Source organism: Bos grunniens, chromosome 10, assembly GCF_055505025.1.
Source record: "Bos grunniens cultivar Pamir isolate PY7600 chromosome 10, Bosgru_T2T1.0, whole genome shotgun sequence".
Taxonomy (NCBI): domain Eukaryota; kingdom Metazoa; phylum Chordata; class Mammalia; order Artiodactyla; family Bovidae; genus Bos; species Bos grunniens.
In genome coordinates, this window is record NC_141174.1 from 85,828,912 (window position 1) to 85,850,661 (window position 21,750).

A 21,750-nucleotide genomic window follows, 5' to 3' on the forward strand; every position below is an offset into this window, starting at 1 on the left:
CCAAATTCCTTGAGACTTACATAAACCAAGGAAAATACAATCCCAATAACCCATCATTCACGTGCTATGTGCTCATGTGCTCAAACAGTCAAACAATTAGCCAATAATCGATAAACCCGAGGTTACACTCCAATAGATACAGAAAAATTTATGGCCTGTCTAGAGAAAGGGGTGATTAGTGTATGTTTTCTCTTAGGCGATGAGTAACCTAGATACGATCTTCCAGGTTCCCCTGTCTTCAGGGGGTCTTATCCTTCTGTTGTTGTTTTCATAGGCACTGAACACAGAGTTCAGAGTCCATTGGAAAGGTGGCCGAGCATGATCAGCATGAACAGGCCTAAAATGGAGTCCAGGCCCTATGAATTCCTTCTTCACTCGCTACTCAGAGTCCTTACCTTCCACTGGCTTCCTGCTGGGCCATTTGGGGATCTTGGGCCTGTGAGTTGAACAGGAAATCCAGGCAGCTGGATTCCAGAGTATTGTTCAAGTAATGACAGGCTCAGGCTCAGGGGGCTCAGCAGGCTCAGCAAAGGGCAAAGAAGAATTGGAACAGAAGAGAAACAATGGAAAATACAGTCTGGGGTAAATTCTGGCCCAGAAGTGAAGAGATGAGGGAGTCAGGCCTGACCCCACCACTAAGTGGCTTCATGACTCCATTTCCCCCTCCATGAATGAGAGTGTTGGGCCTGCTGATCTCTGAGAGCCCATCCAAGGGAAACATCTTTTTTTTTTAAATAATATTTATTTATTTATTTGGCTGTGTTGGGTTTTAGTTGAGCCACACAGGATCTTTCATTGCAGCCCAAAGGCTTACTTGCTCCATGCAATGTGAGATCTTAGTTCCCCAAACCAGGGATCGAACCCGCATCCCCCGCACTGGAAGACAAGTTCTTAACTACTGGACCACCAGGGAAGTCCCCAGAAGAGACGTCTTTTGATTCTACAGCAGATTTTCCAGACAATCCCTGAAAGAAACAACAACATAAAACTAGAATGTTTTACGCCTTATAAATTAACCACGTGGAGTGTGATTCCATATACCCATCCCCACTCCTGGCTGGGAACACAATTCCAAGGTCAGGCTCAAGGTGCTCAGGGAGGTGGCCCAGGGGCCAGCAGAGCAAATAGGAGAAGCATCTAGAAAGGTGGGCATTGACTGAGCCTGAAAACCTAAGCCAGTTAACCCGAGAGGAGCAGGTAGGATGTTCCAGAGAGGGCTGCACGGCCCCAGCAACAAGGGGGATCCAGAAATGGTGGTAAGCTGAGTGGCCAGGCCGGGAAAGCTGACCAGCTGCTAAGCAAGGGGGCGAGAGCAGCAGGGAAGCCTCAGCGGGGGGCTGTGGTTTCCAAAGCCCCATAGTCATAATCTCCTGTGATGCTCACAGCTGTCTGAGCAGGAAACTGCTGCTTCTCATTTTATAAGGGAGCACACGGAAGCCCACGGGGTCGCGAAGAGTCGGGCTCGGCTGATCTACCAACGCACACACGGACGGAAGGACAAAGAGGCAAAGGGGCCTGCAAGGACTCAGCATGGGCTGACCCCCAGTTTTGTGATCATTTGCCCTACATTACCAGGAGACCAGATTCGAAGGGTCTTGAATAATAAGATCAAGGTTTGGGATACAACAGAGGCTTATGGACAAATAGGGAGACCCTGAAATTCTTTGAGGAGACAAATGCCCTGGTAACCCAGAGTTTAGGAATGAGCATGAATGGCTGGAAGGGTAGCAAGAAAAATGGAGGCAAGCCTGCTTAGGAGGAAAGTCGTTTGGGATTTAGTGAGAGATCTGTCCAAGGCCCTGTACGGTTTTGCCTTGGAGAAGCTGAGTTACGTGCTCTCCATTGGGCCTTCACGAGGTTCCCAGGGGCATGAAACTGAATTCTGGACCCAGGATGTCCCGTAGGGACCCAACCTAAGCTCAGAGCCAAACCCCACACCCTAGTTGCTATGCCGCCTAATTGGCTTAGATTTATCAAAGTAATTTTTAAGGGAGAATTTTATATGAAGGTAATTACGCTCAGCTGAACTAATTTTATTAAACAATGCTGCCTTAATGACAAACAAATCTGTTATTAATTTGTAACCAAGCAGCTATTTCATTCAATTTGTAGCCTCAGTAATGAGCCCTGTGGCCAGAACAGCCCATAAGCACCCGTTTCGAAACAAGGCAGCGTGGCCTGGAGGCCAGAGCCACAACCCGGCCCAGCTCGGCTGCGGACTGGGTGTAGCTCTCCCTGGCCCTCTCCTCTCTGGGCTGTCTCTCTGTAAAACCAGGGCTTGGAGAAGTTCCCAGAAGAAATTCCCACTTGCTGCTTCAGGGCCTGAGAGTCTGTTTGGATGGCCAGTACTTTCTGAGTGCCTCAGTCTCCTCATCTGTAAAATGAGGAGAATGATAGTGCCCATCTCAGAGGCTAATTGTGAGGATTGATTTAGTCCATGTAAAGCGTTTCAGCCAGTGCCCAGGCATGTCGTTTTGTTGTTTAGTCGCTAAGTCGTGTCTGACTCTTTGCGACACCATAGATTGTAGTCCACCAGGCTCTTCTGTCCCTTAAATTCTCCAGGCAAGAATATTGGAGTGGGTTGCCATTTCCTTCTCCAGGGGATCATCCCAACCCAGGGATCAAAACTGCATCTCTTGTGTCTCCTGCACTGGCAGGCAGATTCTTTACCCCTGAACCATTGGAAAGCCCAGACTCATTATATAAACATGTCTTATTTTTATTAATATTCCCAGAAGCGGGAATGTGGCCTGGGAAAGGCCCAGAGCCCACTGCCATGGATGGCATGAGTGAGCGCTCCTGCTTCTCCTAATAGCTATCATCCCTTGATTCTGGGCTTCCTTAGCTCCAAGGCCTCCCACCTGCAGCTAGGAGGATGAGGACAGTGGAGACAGGTGAGGGAGTAAGGTTCCAGACTCTACCCTGCCTCAGGTGACCCTGGGCATTGCCTTGGCCTCTTTAGCTCTCTCATGTCAGTTGACTACCCTGCCTGCCCAATTGCTGAACCCTCCCAGGGCACAACAGGCTCTTCAGGTGGCACTTGAATGTGCAGAGTGTGTCAGGATAACCCAGAGCACTTATAGGAAAATGTGGATTCCTAGGCCTTGTCCCAAGAGTCTTGATGCCATGGATGTACCCCAGATCTATGCACCTGGTATGCCTTCTTGAGAAACACTTCTGACACCCTCCTGTAAGTCTGCAGGGCACTCCATACCTACTGCCTTGGGGTCTTACTGCCCACGTTCAGTTGAGGAAAGAGTAGCTTCTTGGAGTTAACTAACTTGCATAGATAAGGGTAAGTGGGGGGCAATACCCATCGCCAGATCCATGGGTTCCCCATCCTCCAGAAAGCACTGGAGTGGGAAATGGGCAGGAAGTTTGTGCAGATTTCAGTCACCTTGGGGCTATGCTAACATGACACCTCTGAGTCCACCTGCCTTACAGACCCACCGTCCTGGTGGCTGCAGAGCATGAACCACTTGAAAGTCAGCCTTTCAGTGAGTGGCTATTTCCATACCATCCATGGACTGCCACAGTCTCCTATCCTGGGTCCCAAGAGCCCCCAGGCCATCACAGTGCCTGACCTTCTGCAGTTAGGGGAGGAATATTATCTCTATTCCATCCCAAGATATAAATGCACATATACCATTTAGCCCCGTAGCAATATCTGAATTTTGTCCAGAAACTTCTTCCTGAAGTTCATTGCCTAGAGCCGCACAGAGATGTAGAGCCAGCTTCACACAGCACCCTTTACCCAGATGGAAAGTGAACTCTGCTCAAGAGCATAGGCTGAGGTTGAGAGAGCAATAGAGACTCCCACTGACCCCTCTGCACTGGCGACAAGAAGCAGACCACGAGAGTTTGGGGGCATTTCACCTCAGCTGGGACCACTCTGTCATCAGAGAAGTTTCACACAAGGCCCTGGCAGTCTTTTCATCGGGTGCAATTGGCTGGAAATCAGGCAGGCAGATGCCTCCAGACCTTCCCTGGCAAAGGCAGACAGGAATTCTATGACTGGCTTGGACCAATCGTGCACCTTCCAAGCTCTGCCCTGAGAAAGGTGTTCGCTTACTTTGCTCTGATTTTGTCCCTTGGGGTGGCATGGTTTCAGATGCAGAGGGCCTGGCGTGGAGTCCCTGCTCTATTACATCAGCTACACGAGCCTGGACCACGGGGTTGCCTGTGCAACCCAGAGCAAGTTCAGTTATCCTCTTTGTGAGAATTCCAACTTCACAGCATTCTGAGGACTAGTTGAATGTGCTTTATAATCTGTTGAGTGCTAGTCCCATGTACATTCTGATCACTGCCATTTGCCCTGGGTTTTGGGTGAGGGGCCAGATACCACCAGAGGTTGTTTTGTCCCCTCTTTCTTCTCATCTCTAATTTCCAACACAGAGCACTCAGCCAAAAAGAGGAGAATTGGGCACAGAGGCCAAATCCCCAGCATAGAAACAGTAGTGCCATTGTAAATGCCTCCAGCAACGGCACCCCACCCAGCTGAGGGAGCCTCGTTCCCAACCCCGCTTAACAACGCACAGCCTGATTTAATACGAGCAGCTGATCTCATTGCTTCCATAGCAAGTTTAATTTGCTGGGAAAGCGAGTTGGTGAAGTTCTAATAATGCAGAGCTGCAAATAATACCGAAGAGAGTTTGCATTATGATAACTTTCCAATTAAAATGGATTAATGGAGGAGAAACGGCAGCAGTAGTGTCTAGACAACATATTACTAAATCCTTGGAGAGGGAGATGGAAAGGAGTTGGGGAAACGGGAGAAATAAACAGGGGAACTTCACGAGTTGGAGGCACCCTTGTGTGATGTGACAGGAGGTACCAGGAGTGGGTGCCTTGTCCCTGGTACCCTATCTGTTACAGAGCCTAGAGTTGCCATCAGATGGGAGAATCAGCCTTTCAGGAATCAAACAAAGGCCTTTGGTCTTTGGACATCCTTCATTAACATGCAAATAGCACCTAGTTTCCTTGGCTGGGCTGTCACTGGGATTAGACTGCTGCAGTGACCCGACAGTGGTGTGTGACAGAGCAAAGGCGCTGACTGAGAGTCAGGGGGCCGGCCTAGACCAGAGGTGCACACCTGTGTCTGGGCTTCACCGTAGTAACTCCTCCTTGTGATGCTGACCCCTGACCACTGCTGAGTGACCCCAGAGGGTCCATTCAGGACCTCTCTCCCAGGGACCTGTATCTTAAACCTAAGAGATACGAGGCCTAGAAGGACCTGGAGGCAGGGCTTAGTCAGGTACGGGCTTCCAGGAGACAAAGGGCCACAGCCTGCCAGCCACCTGTGGTTCTTGTGCAGCCTCGGGCCCCAGCCTTCTGGGCCAAGCCAGTCAACTCTCTTGCCATTCTGTAATATGCCCCAGGATTCACTTTCCTCCCCTTTGCTTAAGTTACCTAGTCATTTCTGTAGTCTGCAAACAAAAGAAATGTAACGTCTTATCTGTGGGACCTAGGGAAAGCCACTTAACCTCTCTGAGTCTCCATTTTCTCTTCTGTAAAATGGGGATACACACACACCTGCCTTACCAGGTTGCTCGCCCCCTGCTTTGGTTAAAATGTATTAGGGTTAGATCTCCATCTAGGTTCCTCTCAGGTCTGAAACTGGGAGGTTTTATAAGTGACTCCTTGAGGGACTGGAAAAGAGGTTGCCTGGAATCACAGGGACGAAGAAGCCCAGGAGCCCAGTTTAATCAGCATTACTACCTTACAGGGAAGAATCATGAGTGTCTCAACACTAGAACTGAGGTTCCTTCTAGAAATTTCCTTCCAGAAATCCTCACCCCTCCCCTGTGCCTGGGGAGTCTCTTGATTTCTTGCAAAGTCCATAGGCCCCTGAGCCAGTCCCTCATGGTGAAGGACTGGCCAGGTGCTGCCCTCTGCAGGCCTCCCTTTCTCATCAAATAAGCAAAGAAAAGGCCTATTGGATTAAACACAGTTGTGTGTGGAGGGTTTGGCATGCATTGTCATCCCCCATTTTATCTCATTCTCCCAAGTCCTTCACTGTCCACAGGTGGATATGAAACTACCACTGAAAACAAATAATTCTGAAGATAAGGGAAAATCAGTTCAGTCGCTCAGTCGTGTCCGACTCTTTGCGACCCCATGGACTGCAGCACACCAGGCTTCCCTGTCCCTCACCAACTCCTGGAGCTTGCCCAAACTCATGTCCATCGAGTCAGTCCATCTATCGATGCCATTCAACCATCTCATCCTCTGTCGTCCCCTTCTCCTCCTGCCTTCAATCTTTCCCAGCATCAGGGTGTTTTCCAATGAATCAGTTCTTTGCATCAGGTAGCCAAAGTACTGGAGTTTCAGCTTCAGCATCAGTCCTTCCAATGAATATTCAGGACTGATTTCCTTTAGGATTGACTGGTTGCATCTCCTTGCAGTCCAAGGGACTCTCAAGAGTCTTCTCCAACACCGCAGTTCAAAAACCTCAATTCTTCGGTGCTCAGCTTTCTTTATGGTGCAACTCTCACATCCATACATGACTACTGGAAAAGTCATAGCTTTGACTAAACGGACTTTTGTTAGCAAAGGTCTACTTTTTAATATGCTGTCTAGGTTGGTCATAGCTTTTGTTTCAAGGAGCAAGTGTCTTTTAATTTCATGGCTGCAGTCACCATCTGCAGTGATTTTGGAGCCCAAGAAAATAAAGTCCTTTACTGTTTCCATTGTTTCCCTGTTTGCCATGAAGTGATGGGATGGATGCCATGATCTTAGGTTTTTGAATGTTAAGATTTAAGCCAAATTTTTCACTCTCCTCTTTCACTTTCATCAAGAAGCTCTTTAGTTCTTCGGTTTCTGCCATAAGGGAGGTGTCATCTACGTATCTGAGGTTATTGACATTTCTCCCGGCAATCTTGATTCCAGCTTGTGCTTCATCCAGCCTGGCACTTCGCCTGATATACTCTGCATTTAAGTTAAATAGGCAGGGTGACAATATACAGCCTTGACATACTCCTTTCCCAATTTGGAACCAGTCTGTTGTTCCATGTCCAGTTCTAACTATTGCTTCTTGACCTGCACACAGATTTCTGAGGAGGAAAGTAAGGTGGTGTGGTATTCCCATCTCTTTAAGAATTTTCCACAGTTTGTTGTGATCCACACAGTCAAGGGCTTTGGCTTTCTCATAAGGGAAAATATGAGACAAGAAATCCCGAGGGGACAAATATCACCACTTACTTCATAGTTAAGTCACCCCACTATCCCACCTACACACACATACACACACTGAGTCAGAACTGGGTCCAGTGCAGCCTTGAGGGGGAGAGAGGGGTCACATTCATTGCACACCTGCTCTGAGTCATGCATGATATCCGCCATCATCTCATTGTTGGCATGATTTTTCAAGACAGGTAACACCAATCCCCATTTTACAGATGTTGAAACTGAGGCTCAGAGCATTGAACTTGCCCTAGGTCAAGCAGTTCACAAACACATGATGTGTTTGAATTCAAAGACTTCCCTCTTCACCAAAGGTTTCCGACTTTTTAAATGTAGATAGAGGCTGTGTTCTCAAATTAAATCTCAGGCCCAGTGCATAAAGAAATAATAAAAGCAGAACTCTCTAGTTGATTGGTTTGGTGGTTGTCTACAGAAGTGAAGAGGAGAGCTTATCCACCCCACCTGTCTCTCAGCCCTCCCCTCTCCTGTGTTCTTTGGGCTCATATGCTGGGTTCTGCTTCCCTTCCAGGCAGGTTTTGTTGGAGATCCTAGATCAAACCAGCAAGGTTTTCCAATTAACCAAAAAGAACTCCAGCTTTGGGGATCTGGGTTGAAATTCTGGTTCTGCCACTTACCAGCTATGTAAGTTTCTCAGCTAACCTGAGTTTCCTCAGAATACTGTACTATCAATAGAAAGATAATATGAGCCATGTACATATAATATTAAATTTTCTAGTAGCTTCATTTTTTAAAAAGGCAAACAGGGATTTCCCTGACAGTCCAGTGGTTAGGGCTCTGTGCTCCCACTTTCCACTGGGGCACAGGTTTGATCCCTGGTCGAGAAACTAAGATCCCACAAGCTGTACTCCAAGGCCAAAAAAACAGCAAAAAGGTGAAATCAACATTAATAATATTTTTATTTAACCCAATATATTTAAAACATTATGTCAACATGTAACAGTACATAAAATTATGAGTGAGCTATTTCACACTTTGTCATACTAAGTCTTCAAAATTTGATACATGCTTTACCCAGTACATCTTAACTCACACTGTAAATCAGCATTGGAAGCCTTTGATCTGGACTTGGATTTTGTAAAATTTGTAGTGAAAGAAGTAAATTCAAGAAACCAAGTTGTTCCAAACATTTTTTAAAGTTTTCCAATAACTGGAGGAACTATTTGTTTTTAAATAGAAATTAAAATTTTTAAAAATTTGTTTGAGGCAAGAAACAGAGACCCTCTAAAAATGTCTTCCTACAATGGTCTGAGGGTCGGAAGGCTCCAGGAAGCTGCCATGGGGAACCAGGATAGGAGCTGAAGTCCAGCTGAACCTCCTGACACCTCTGGAGAAGTAGGGGCATGTTGAGTCAGCGCTTCTGACTCCAGGGGCCCCACCAGCTCCTCACATGTCTTTGACCCATCCCCAGAGGTCTCTAGACACTGCCTCCAGATTGCCCAGTTCCCCCAGTAAGTACTGCTGTCCTAGTCAACCAGTACGTTCACAATACCTGAAGAATATTGCAGAAAAGGCTCCACTTTTGAAGAATGGGCTCCTCTTCTGCTTGTTTTTTTTTTTTTTTCCTGTTTTTAAAAATTGTGGTAAAGTATACATAAAATTGGGCTTCCCCAGTGGCTCATCAGTAAAGAATCCGCAATGCAGGAGACACAGGAGATGTGGGTTCAAACCCTGCGTCAGGAAGACCCCCTGGAGGAGGGCATCTCAACCCACTTCAGTATTCTTGCCTGGAAAATCCCATGGACAGAGGAACCTGGAGGGCCATGGTCCATGGGTGGCAAAAAGTTGGACGTGACTGAAGTGATTGGGCACACGTGGGCATACATAAAATTGACCATTGCAACCGTTTTCAGGTGCACAGTTCTGTTTCATGAAGTACATTCACATTCTTGTGCAACCATCACCCTCTCCAAAACTCTTCCATCTTTCCCAATTGAAATGCCATATCCATTAAATTCAAATTCCCCTTCCTCCTCCTCCTAGCCCTTAGCAACCATCCATTTCCTGTTTCTATGGATTTGACTCTTCTAAGTACCTCATACAATGGAATCATGCAATATTTGTCCTTATTTCACTTAGCATAATGTCTTGAAGATTCATCCATGGTGCATGGTGTAGTATGTGTCATAATTTCCTTCCTTTTAAAGGTTCAATAGTATTCCATTGTATGCATATGTTACAATTTGTATTTCCATTCATCCATCAGGGAATACTTGGATTTCTTCTACATTTTGACTAGTGTGATAGTGCTCCTATAAATATGTGTGTATAAATATCTCTTTGAGACCTTGTTTTCACTTCTTTGGGGTATATACCCGGAGTGAAATTGTTAGATCATGTGATAATTCTATGTTTAATTTATTGAGGACTTGCCATACTGCTTTTCACAATTGACACACCATTTTACATTCCCAAAAGCAATGCATGCTGCCGCTGCTAAGTCGCTTCAGTCATGTCCAACTCTGTGCGACCCCATAGATGGCAGCCCACAAGGCTCCCCCGTCCCTGGGATTCTCCAGGCAAGAACACTGGAGTGGGTTGCCATTTCCTTTTCCAATGCATGAAAGTGAAAAGTGAAAATGAAGTCGCTCAGTCATGTCCGATTCTTAGCCACCCCATGGACTGCAGCCTACCAGGCTCCTCCGTCCGTGGGATTTTCCAGGCAAGAGTACTGGAGTGGGGTGCCATTGCCTTCTCCAAAACAATGCATCAGTTCAGTTCAGTCACTCAGTCGTGTCTAACTCTTTGCAACCCCATGAATCGCAGCACGCCAGGCCTCCCTGTCCATCACCAACTCCAGGAGTTCACTCAGACTCACATCCATCGAGTCAGTGATGCCATCCAGCCATCTCATCCTCTGTTGTCCCCTTCTCCTCCTGCCCCCAATCCCTCCCAGCATCAGAGTCTTTTCCAATGAGTCAACTCTTCACATGAGGTGGCCAAAGTACTGGAGTTTCAGCTTTAGTACCATTCCTTCCAAAGAACACCCAGGGCTGATCTCCTTCAGAATGGACTGGTTGGATCTCCTTGCAGTCCAAGGGACTCTCAAGAGTCTTCTCCAACACCACAGTTCAAAAGCATCAATTCTTTGGCGCTCAGCCTTCTTCACAGTCCAACTCTCACATCCATACATGACCACAGGAAAAACCATAGCCTTGACTAGACGAAACTTTGTTGGCAAAGTAATGTCTCTGCTCTTGAATATGCTATCTAGGTTGGTCATAACTTTCCTTCCAAGGAGTAATCATCTTTTAATTTCATGGCTACAGTCACCATCTGCAGTGATTTTTGGAGCCCAGAAAAATAAAGTCTGGCACTGTTTCCACTGTTTCCACTGTTTCCAACTATTTCCCATGAAGTGATGGGACCAGATGCCATGATCTTCATTTTCTGAATGTTGAGCTTTAAGCCAACTTTTTCACTCTCCATTTTCACTTTCATCAAGAGTCTTTTGAGTTCCTCTTCACTTTCTGCCATAAGGGTGGTGTCATCTGCATATCTGAGGTTATTGATATTTCTCCCGGCAATCTTGATTCCAGCTTGTGCTTCTTCCAGTCCAGCATTTCTCATGATGTACTCTGCATATAAGTTAAATAAGCAGGGTGACAATATACAGCCTTGATGTACTCCTTTTCCTATTTGGAACCAGTCTGTTGTTCCATGTCCAGTTCTAACTACTGCTTCCTGACCTGCCTACAAATTTCTCAAGAGGTAGATCAGGTGGTCTGGTATTCCCATGTCTTTCAGAATTTTCCACAGTTTATTGTGGTCCACACAGTCAAAGGCTTTGGCATAGTCAATAAAGCAGAAATAGATGTTTTTCTGGAACTCTCAAGGATTCCTATTTCCCCATATACTTGTCAACACTTATTTTCTCTCTCTCTCTCTCTTTTTTTTTTTTTTAATAAAACTGCCATGGTCCACTGGAGAAGGGAATGGCAAACCACTTCAGTATTCTTACCTTGAGAATCCCATGAAGAATATGAAAAGGCAGAAAGATATGACACTGAAAGATGAACTCCCCAGGTCAGTAGGTGGCCGATATGCTACTGGAGAACAGTGGAGAAATAGCTCCAGAAAGAATGAAGAGACAGAGAAAGAATGAAGAGACAGAGCCTAAGCGAAAAAAACACCCAGTTGTGAATGTGACTGGTGATGGAAATAAAGTTCGATGCTATAAAGAACAATACTGCATAGGAACCTGGAGGTTCCTATGTTAGGTCCATGTTAGGTCCATGAATTAAGGTAAATTTAAAGTGATCAAACAGGAGATAGAAAGAGTGAACATCACCATTTTAGACATCAGTGCATGAAAATGGACTGGATGGGAGAACTGAATTCATATGACCATGATATCTACTACTGTGGGTAACAGTCTCTTAGAAGAAATGGAGTAGCCCTCATAGTCAACAAGAGTCCGAAATGCAGTACTTGGGTGCAATCTCAAAAGTGACAGAATGATCTGTTTGTTTCCAAAGCAAATCATTCAGTATCACAGTAATCCAAGTCTATGCCCAGACAAGTAATGCCAAAGGGGCTGAAGTTGAACGTTTCTATGAAGACCTACAAGACATTCTAGAACTAACACCCCAAAAAGATGTCCTTTTCATCATAGGGGACTGGAATGCAAAAGTAGGAAGTCAAGAGATACCTGGAGTAACAGGCAAATATGGCCTTGGAGTACAAAATGAAGCAGGGCAAAGGATAATAGAGTTTTGCCAAGAGAACACACTGGTCACAGCAAACATCCTATTCCTATATGTGGACATACACACGGACATCACCAGATGGTCGATACCGAAATCAGATTGATTATATTCTTGGCAGCCAAAGATGGAGAAGCTCTAAACGGTCAGCAAAAACAAGACCAAGAGCTGACTGTGGCTCAGATCATGAACTCCTTATTGCAAAATTCAGACTTACATTGAAGAAAGGGGGAAAACCATTAGACCATTCAGGGGTGACCTAAATCAAATCCCTTATGATTATACAGTGGAAGTGAGAAATAGATTTAAGGGACTAGATCTCATAGACAGAGTGCCTGATGAACTATGGTCGGAGGTTCATGACATTGTACAGGAGACAGGGATCAAGACCATCCCCAAGGAAAAGAATTGCAAAAAAAACAAAATGGCTGTCTGAGGAGGCCTTAAAAATAGCTGAGAAAAGAATAGAAGCTGATGGAAAGGAGAAAAGGAAAGATATACCAATCTGAATGCAGGAAGTCCAAAAAATGACAAGGAGAAGTAAGAAAGCCTTCCTCAGTGATCACTGCAAAGAAAAGAGGAAAACTATAGAATGGTAAAGACTAGAGATCGCTTCAAGAAAATTAGAGATACCAAGGGAACATTTCATGCAAAGATGGGCTCGATAAAGGACAGAAATGGTAGGGACCTAATAGAAGCAGAAGATATTAAGAGGAGGTGACAAGGATACACAGAACTATACAAAAAAGAGCTTCATGACCAAGATAATCATGATGGTGTGATCACTCACCTAGATTCAGACATCCTGGAGGGCGAAGTCAAGTGGGCCTTAGAAAGCATCACTATGAACAAAGCTAGTGGAGGTGATGGAATTCGAGTTGAACTATTTCAAATCCTGAAAGATGATGCTGTGAAAGTACTGCACTCAATATGCCAGCAAATTTGGAAAACTCAGCATTGGCCACAGGACTAGAAAAGTCAGTTTTCATCCCAATCCCAAAGAAAGGCAATGCCAAAGAATGCTCAAACTACTGCACAGTTGCACTCATCTCACACGCTAGTCAAGTAATGCTCAAAATTCTCCAAGCCAGGCTTCAGCAATATGTGAGCTATGAACTTCCAGATGTTCAAGCTGGTTTTAGAAAAGGTAGAGGAACCAGAGATCAAATTGCCTACATCCACTGGATCATGGAAAAAGCAAGAGAGTTCCAGAAATCATCTATTTCTGCTTTATTGACTATGCCAAAGCCTTTGACTGTGTGGACCACAATAAACTGTGGAAAATTCTTCAAGACATGGGAATACCAGACCACTTGACCTGCCTCTTGGGAAACCTATATGCAGGTCAGGAAGCAACAGTTAGAACTGGACATGGAACAACAGACTGGTTCCAAATAAGAAAAGGAGTACGTCAAGGCTGTATATTGTCACCCTACTTATTTAACTTCTATGCCGAGTACATCATGAGAAACACTGGGCTGGAAGAAACACAAGCTGGAATCAAGATTGCCGGGAGAAACGTCAATAACCTCAGATATGCAGATGACACCACCCTTATGGCAGAAAGTGAAGAGGAACTCAAAAGACTCTTGATGAAAGTGAAAGTGGAGAGAGAAAAAGTTGGCTTAAAGCTCAACATTCAGAAAACTAGATCATGGCATCTTGTCCCATCACTTCATGGGAAATAGATGGGGAAACAGTGGAAACAATGTCAGACTTTATTTTTCTGGGCTCCAAAATCACTGCAGATGATGATTGCAGCTATGAAATTAAAAGATGATTATTCCTTGGAAGGAAAGTTATGACCAATCTAGATAGCATATTCAAGAGCAGAGACATTACTTTGCCAACAAAGGTTCATCTAGTCAAGGCTATGGTTTTTCCAGTGGTCATGTATGGATGTGAGAGTTGGATTACAAAGAAAGCTGAGTGCCGAAGAATTGATGCTTTTGAACTGTGGTGTTGGAGAAGACTCTTGAGAGTCCCTTGGACTGCAAGGCGATCCAACCAGTCCATTCTAAAGGAGATCAATTCTGGGTGTTCATTGGAAGGACTGATGTTGAAGCTGAAACTCCAATACCTTGGCCACCTCATGAGAAGAGTTGACTCATTGGAAAAAGCCCTAATGCTGGGAAGGATTGGGGACAGAAGGAGAAGGGGACGACAGAGGATTTGATGGCTGGATGGCATCACCGACTCGATGGACATGGGTTTGGGTAGACTCTGGGAGTTGGTGATGGACAGGGAGGCCTGGTGTGCTGCGATTCATGGGGTTGCAGAGTCGGACACAATTGAGCGACTGAACTGAACTGCACTAAGTTATTCCTGAGTAATTTTTATGCTTTCACTTTCAGTTTTTATGCTATTTTAAATAAATGGTTTTCTTGATTTTCTTTTCAGATTTTTCATTGTTAATGGGTAGAAATGCAAATGATTTTTGCATGTTAATTTTTTATCCTGTAACTTTGCTGAATTTGTTTTTCCCTCTTTCTTTCTCATGCAGGGTGGTGGGTATATGGTTTTGCATGTCTGGAATATTTTATTAAAAAACAAATACCCTGAGCCCAAAATATGCTCCTGCTAATGTAACTTTCTTCCAACTACAATTGGAAGAGGGGTCAATCTTTGAGTTCTTATTGGCCCCATAGAGAGCCTATCACTTTTCTGTACCCTGGAAGATACCAACTTCCCAAAATGTAAAGAATGCTTCTTGAGGTTGAGCACCACCACCAGGGAACTGTCTAAAGAGGCAGAGGGGCCTCCTGACCAGAGTCAGATCTCTGAGTAGGAAGATGGGCTCCATCACTGATGGCTGTGGCGCCCTGACAAAGCCCTTACTGGGCCTTAGTTTCTGCCTCTGCCAAATAAGCAGTTAAGACTCAATGGTCTTTAGGGCCTTTTAACTATAAAGGAAGTTAGAGGTTGGGCAAATGGAGAGAGTGTGGGTGGAGTCACCAGGCTCTGGTGGCAGTGAGGTTCCTGTCCATAGCACTGCTCTGCAGGGTCCTCACTCACTGAAGGAAAATGCCCCACAATTTTCAGCAACTTGTCACTCCTTCATTCAATCTTTGTGGTTTTAAAACAACAATAAATTATTTGTACTATAATAATTATTATAAGATCCCCTTGCTGTGCAGTTTGTAAAGCACTTTCATATCCATTACTCATTTTACAAATGAGGAAACCAAATCCCAGAAAGGTGGTATCCCCTGCCCTAGCTGGACTGGTAAACAGCATACCTGACCTGGATTAAAATGAATCCTAGCTCAGCTGCCCAAAATGCTGTGTCAGTTCAGTCACTCAGTCATGTCTCTTTGCAACCCCATGGACTACAGCATACCAGGTTTCCCTGTCCATCACCAACACCCGGAGCTTGCTCAAACTCATGTCCATCGAGTTGATGATGCCATCCAACCACATCATCCTCTATCATCCCTTCTCCTGCCTTCAGTCTTTCCCAGCATCAGGGTCTTTTCTAAGGTGTCAGTTCTTCACATCAGGTGGCTAAAGTATTGGAGCTTCAGCTTCAGCATCAGTTCTTCCAACAAATATTCAGGACTGATTTCCTTTAGGATTGCCTGGTTTTATCTCCATGCAGTCCAAGGGACTCTCAAGAGTCTTCTCCAACACCACAGTTCATAAGTGTCAATTCTTTGGTGCTCAGCTTTCTTTATAGTCCAACCCTCACATCCATTCATGACTACTGGAAAAACCATAGCTTTGACTAGATGGACTTTTGTTAGCAAAGTAACATCTCTGCTTTTTAATATGCTGTCAGGGTTGGTCATAGCTTTTCCTCCAAGGAGCAAGTGTCTTTTAATTTCATGGCTACAGTCACCATCTGCAGTGATTTTGGAGCCCAAGAAAATAAAGTCCCCTACTGTTTCCATTGTTTCCCTCTCTATTTGCCATGAAGTGATGGGACTAGATGGGAATACCAGACCACCTGACCTGCCTCTTGAGAAACCTATATGCAGGTCAGCAAGCAACAGTTAGAACTGGACATGGAACCATAGACTGGTTCCAAAGAGGAAAATGAGTACGTCAAGGCTGTATATAGTCACCCTGCTTATTGAACTTCCATGCAGAGTACATCACAAGAAACGCTGGGATGGAGGAAGCACAAGCTGGAATCAAGATTGCCGGGAGAAATGTCAATAACCTCAGATATGCAGATGACACCACCCTTATGGCAGAAACTGAAGAGGAACTAAAAAGTCTCTTGATGAAAGTGAAAGAAGAGAGTGAAAAGTTGGCTTAAAGCTCAACATTCAGAAAATGAAGATCATGGCATCTGGTCCCATCACTTCATGGGAAATAGATGGGGGAACAGTGGAGACAGTGTCAGATTTTATTTTTGGGGGCTCAAAAATCAATGCAGATGATGATGATAGCCATGAATTTAAAAGATGCTTACTCCTTGGAAGGAAAGTTATGACCAACCTAGATAGCATATTCAAAATCAGAGACATTACTTTGCCAACAAAGGTCCATCTAGTCAAGGCTATGGGTTTTCCAGTGGTCATGTATGGATGTGAGAGTTGACTGTGAAGAAAGCTGAGCACTGAAGAATTGATGCTTTTGCATTGTGGTGTTGGAGAAAAGACTCTTGAGAGTCCCTTGGACTGCAAGGAGATCCAACCAGTCCATTCTGAAGGAGATCAGCCCTGGGTGTTCTTTGGAAGGACTGATGCTAAAGCTGAAACTCCAATACTTTGGCCACCTCATGCGAAGAGTTGACTCATTGGAAAAGACTCTGATGCTGGGACGGATTGGGGACAGGAGGAGAAGGGGACAACAGAGGATGAGATGGCTGGATGGCATCACTGACTCGATGGATGTGAGTCTGAGTGAACTCCGGGAGTTGGTGATGGACAGGGAGGCCTGGCGTGCTGCAATCCATGGGGTCGCAAAGAGTCGGACATGACTGAGCGACTGAACTGAACTGATGGGACTAGATGCCATGATCATACTTTTTGAATGTTGAGTTTTAAGCCAACTTTTTCACTCTCTTCTTTCACTTTCATCAAGAAGCTCTTTAGTTCTTCTTCACTTTCTGCCATAAGGCAGGTGTCATCTGTGTATCTGAGGTTATTGACATTTCTCCCGGCAATCTTGATTCCAGCTTGTGCTTCATCCAGCCCGACATTTTGCATGAGGTACTCTGCATATAAGTTAAATAAGCAGGATGACAATATACAGTCTTGAGGTACTCCTTTCCCAATTTGGAACCAGTCTGTTGTTCCATGTCCAGTTCTAACTGTTGCTTCTCGACCTGCATACAGATTTCTCAGGAGGCAGGTAAGGTGGTCTGGTATTCCCATCTCTTTAAGAATTTTCCAGTTTGTTGTGAAAGTCAAAGGCTTTGGCATAGTCAATAAAGAGAAATAGATGCTTTTCTGGAACTTTCTTGCTTTTTTGATGATCCAATGGATGTTGGCAATTTCATCTCTGGTTTCTCTGCCTTTTCTAAATCCAGCTTGAATATCTGGAAATTCATGGTTCACGAGCTATTGAAGCCCGGCTTGGAGAATTTTGAGCATTACTCTGCTAGCGGGTGAGAAGAGTGCAATTGTGCGGTAGTTTGAACATTCTTCAGCATTGCCTTTCTTTGAGATTGGAATGAAAACTGACCATTTCCAGTCCTGTGTCCACTGAGTTTTCCAAATTTGCTGGCATACTGAGTGTAGCACTTTCACAGTATCATCTTTTAGAATTTGAAATAGCTCAACTGAAATTCCATCACCTCCACTAGCTTTGTTCATAGTGATGCTTCCTAAGGCCCACTTGACTTCACCCTCCAGGATGTCTGAATCTAGGTGAGTGATCATTGCCATCGTGGTTATCTGGGTCATGAAGATCTTTTTGGTATAGTTATTCTGTGTATCCTTGTCACCTCCTCTTAATATCTTCTGCTTCTATTAGGTCCATACCATTTCTGTCCTTTATTGTGCCCATCTTTGCCTGAAATGTTCCCTTGGTATCTCTAATTTTCTTGAAGAGATCTCTAGTCTTTCCCATTCTATAGTTTTCCTCTTTTCTTTTCAGTGATTACTGAGGAAGGCTTTCTTACTTCTCCTTGTCATTTTTTTGACCTTTCTGCATTCAGATTTGTATATCTTTCCTTTTCTCCTTTGCCATTAGCTTCTCTTCTTTTCTCATCTATTTGTAAGGCCTCTTCAGACAACCATTTTGCCTTTTTGCATTTCTTTTCCTTGAGGATGGTCTTGATCCCTGCCTTCTGTACAATGTCACAAACCTCTGTCCACAGTTCTTCAGGCACTCTATCAAATCTAATCCCTTGACTCTGTTTGTCACTTCCATTGTATAATCATAAGGGATTTGATTTGAGTCATACCTGAATGGTCTAATGGTTTTCCCCCTTTCTTCAATTTAAGTCTGAATTTTGCAATAAGGAGTTCATGATCTGAGCCACAGTCTGCTCCTGGTCTTGTTTTTGCTGACCGTTTAGAGCTTCTCCATCTTTGGCTGCCAAGAATATAATCAATCTGATTTCGGTATCGACCATCTGGTGATGTCCATGTATATATCCATGTATAGGAAGAGGATGTTTGCTGTGACCAGTGTGTTCTCTTGGAAAAACTCTATTATCCTTTGCTACTGCTGCTAAGTCGCTTCAGTCGTATCCGACTCTGTTCGAACCTATAGACGGCAGCCCACAAGGCTCCCCCGTCCCTGGGATTCTCCAGGCAAGAACACTGGAGTGGGTTGCCATTTCCTTCTCCAATGCATGAAAGTGAAAAGTGAAAGTGAAGTCGCTCAGTCGTGTCCAACTCCTAGCGACCCCATGGACTGCAGCCTACCAGGCCCCTCTGTCCATGGGATTTTCCAGGCAAGAGTACTGGAGTGGGGTGCCATTGCCTTCTCTGGCTGCTGACCTAACAAACCTATTATCCTTTGCCCTGCTTCATTTTGTACTCCAAGGCCAAATTTGCCTGTTACTCCAGGTATCTCTTGACTTCCTACTTTTGCATTCCAGTCCCCTATGATGAAAAGGACATCTTTTTGGGGTGTTAGTTCTAGAATGTCTTGTAGGTCTTCATAGAAGCATTCAACTTCAGCCCCTTCAGCATTACTGGTCGGGGCATAGACTTGGATTACTGTGATACTGAATAGTGTGCCTTGGAAACAAACAGATCATTCTGTCATTTTTGAGATTGCACCCAAGTACTGCATTTCGGACTCTTGTTGACTATGAGGGCTACTCCATTTCTTCTAAGGGATTGTTACCCACAGCAGTAGATATAATGGTCATCTGAGTTAAATATACCCATTCCAGTCCATTTTCATTCACTGATTCCTAAAATGACGAATTTCACTCTTTCTATCTCCTGTTTGACCACTTTCAATTTACCTTAATTCATGGACCTAACATTCCAGGTTCCTATGCGGTATTGTTTTTCACAGCATCAGACTTTACTTCCATCACCAGTCACATCCACAACTGGGTGTTGTTTTTGATTTGGCTCTGTCTCTTCATTCTTTCTGAAGATATTTCTCCACTGTTCTCCAGTAGCATATTGGCCAACTACCGACCTGGGGAGTTCATCTTTCAGTGTCATATCTTTCTGCCTTTTCATACTGTTCATGGGATTCTCAAGGCAAGAATACTGAAGTGGTTTTCCACTCCCTTCTTCAGTGGACCACATTTTGTCAGAACTCTCCACCATGATCCACCCGTCTTTTGTGGCCCTACAAGGCATGGCTCATAGTTTCATTGAGTTAGACAAGGCTCTTATCCATGTGATCAGTTTGATTAGTTTTCTGTAATTGTGGTTTTCATTCTGTCTGTATGGCCATACCTGAATAATAGGTTGTTATAGGCAAGGGGAACAAGAGAGAATGAAAGAGGAAAGGAAAAAATTAAGAAACTCAAATCATCTATTGATTTAATACAGTTAATTTTCCATAGTGTATAAAAGAAATGGTAAATCAAGAGGTAGATTCAGAATGTAATGAAATAATACACATATATACACGGTAGTCCTGATCCAGTTTTAAAAGGAAAGACCAAGCCTACCCTCCTGTCCCACTCCAGCCCTGAGGCTGCTCCTCCTCTCTGTACCAGAGCACTTATCTGGTAAGGAATGGCAGGCCCCCTCCTTACATGGCATCTCTTCATTTGGCTGATCACTTCCGCCAGGGCACACCCCAATTCCATCACTTCCCTTCCACTTAAAATGCTAGAGTAGGAAGACAACAGGTAAGGAATGTAGGTAAGTAGACATATGTCTACAAGACAAGAGAACAGTGGAAACAGGGAGATCCTGTGAGAGAGACAGGGAGACAAAGAAACACAAAGAGATTACTATTGACAGAATGTCTGACAAGCATGCCAAGCTCGTTCAGTGGGGGAAAGAGCAGTCTCTTCAACAAAAGGTGTCAGGACAACTGGATATTCGTATGCAAAAGGGCGGAGTTAGAGCCTTACGTCACCGTATTCATTGCTGCTGTTTAGTTGCTAAGTTGTGTCACACTCTGCGCAGTCCCATGCAGCCCGCCAGGCTCCTCTGTCCATGGCATTTCCCAGGCAAGAATACTGGAGTGGGGTGCCACTTCCTTTTCCAGGGGTTCTTCCCCACCCAGGGATCAAACCCACGTCTCCTGCATTAGCAGGAGGATTCTTTACTGCTGAACCACAGGGCTTTCCACCTCACTCTATATTCAGAAATTAACTCAAATGGATGGACAACTTCAATATTAGAGTCAAAACTTTATTAAAAAAAACAATTAGAAGAAAACATAGGGGTAAATCTTTATGGCATTGGATTTGGCAACAAATTTTAGACTTGACACTAAAAGCATGAATAGCAAAGTAAAAGATTGGTAAATTTGACTCACAAAATTTAAAAAATTTGTGCATAAAGGCATTATCAAAATGTGAAGAGACAACCCATAGAATGGGAGAAAGTATTTGTAAATCATATGCTTGATAAATATCCAGAATGTATAAAGAACACTTTGACACAAGGACAACAAGATAAGCAACCCAATTAATAAAAGAGCAAAAGGGACTTACCCAGTAGTCCAGTGGCTAGGACTCCATGCTCCCAATTCTGGAGGCCTGGGCTCTATCCCTCATCAGGGAACTAGATCCACATGCCAAAACGAAGATCCTGCATGGTGCAACTAAGACCTGGCACAGCCAAATAAATAATTTTTAAATGTGAAAACCATTACAAAATAAAAGGGCAAGATATTGGAATAGGCATTTTTCCAAAAAAGATATACAAATGGCCAACAATCACATGAAAAGATTTTTAACATCATTGGTCATTCAGAAAATGCAAATCAAAACCTCAATGAAATACCAAGTCAAACCCACTACTAGAATTTTTTTTAATGAGTATTTTTCAGTTAGTTAGGATGTGGAGAAATAGAAACCCTCACAACATCGCTTACACAGGGGGCTAGGGTTACAGAATGGCCCAGCTACTGCGGAAAACAGAATGGAATTTCCTTATAAAGTTAAACATAGAATTAATATGTGACCTAGCAATTCCACTCTTGTGTACCCAAGAAAAATGAAAACACATGTCCACATCTAACTTGTACATGAATGTTCACAGCAGCATTATTCATAATAACCCAAAAGTGGAAACGACCAAAGTATGCATCAGTAGATGAATTTAAACAAATTGTGGTACATCCATACAGTGGAATATTATTCAGCTATAAAGAGAAATGCAGTACTGACACGTTCTAAAATTTGGATGAACCTCAAAAACATGAGTGAAAGAAGCCAGACACAGAAGTTCCCAAGTTATATGATTCCTTTTATGGAAAATATCCAGAATAGGCAAATCCGTAGAGACAGAAAGTG

The 21,750-nt window shown here is 44.2% G+C and overlaps 1 long non-coding RNA gene across 1 annotated transcript; it reads right to left on the reverse strand.

Moving 5' to 3' along the window:
• Nucleotides 1-722: 722 nt before the first annotated feature.
• On the reverse strand, nt 723-21,065 carry LOC147365254 (uncharacterized). The gene is made up of 2 exons (XR_015135312.1): nt 20,947-21,065; nt 723-965 (listed from the first exon to the last, which is right to left on the reverse strand). It is a non-coding gene; the product is annotated as an uncharacterized LOC147365254 (long non-coding RNA).
• Between the last annotated feature and the right edge of the window lie 685 nt (nt 21,066-21,750).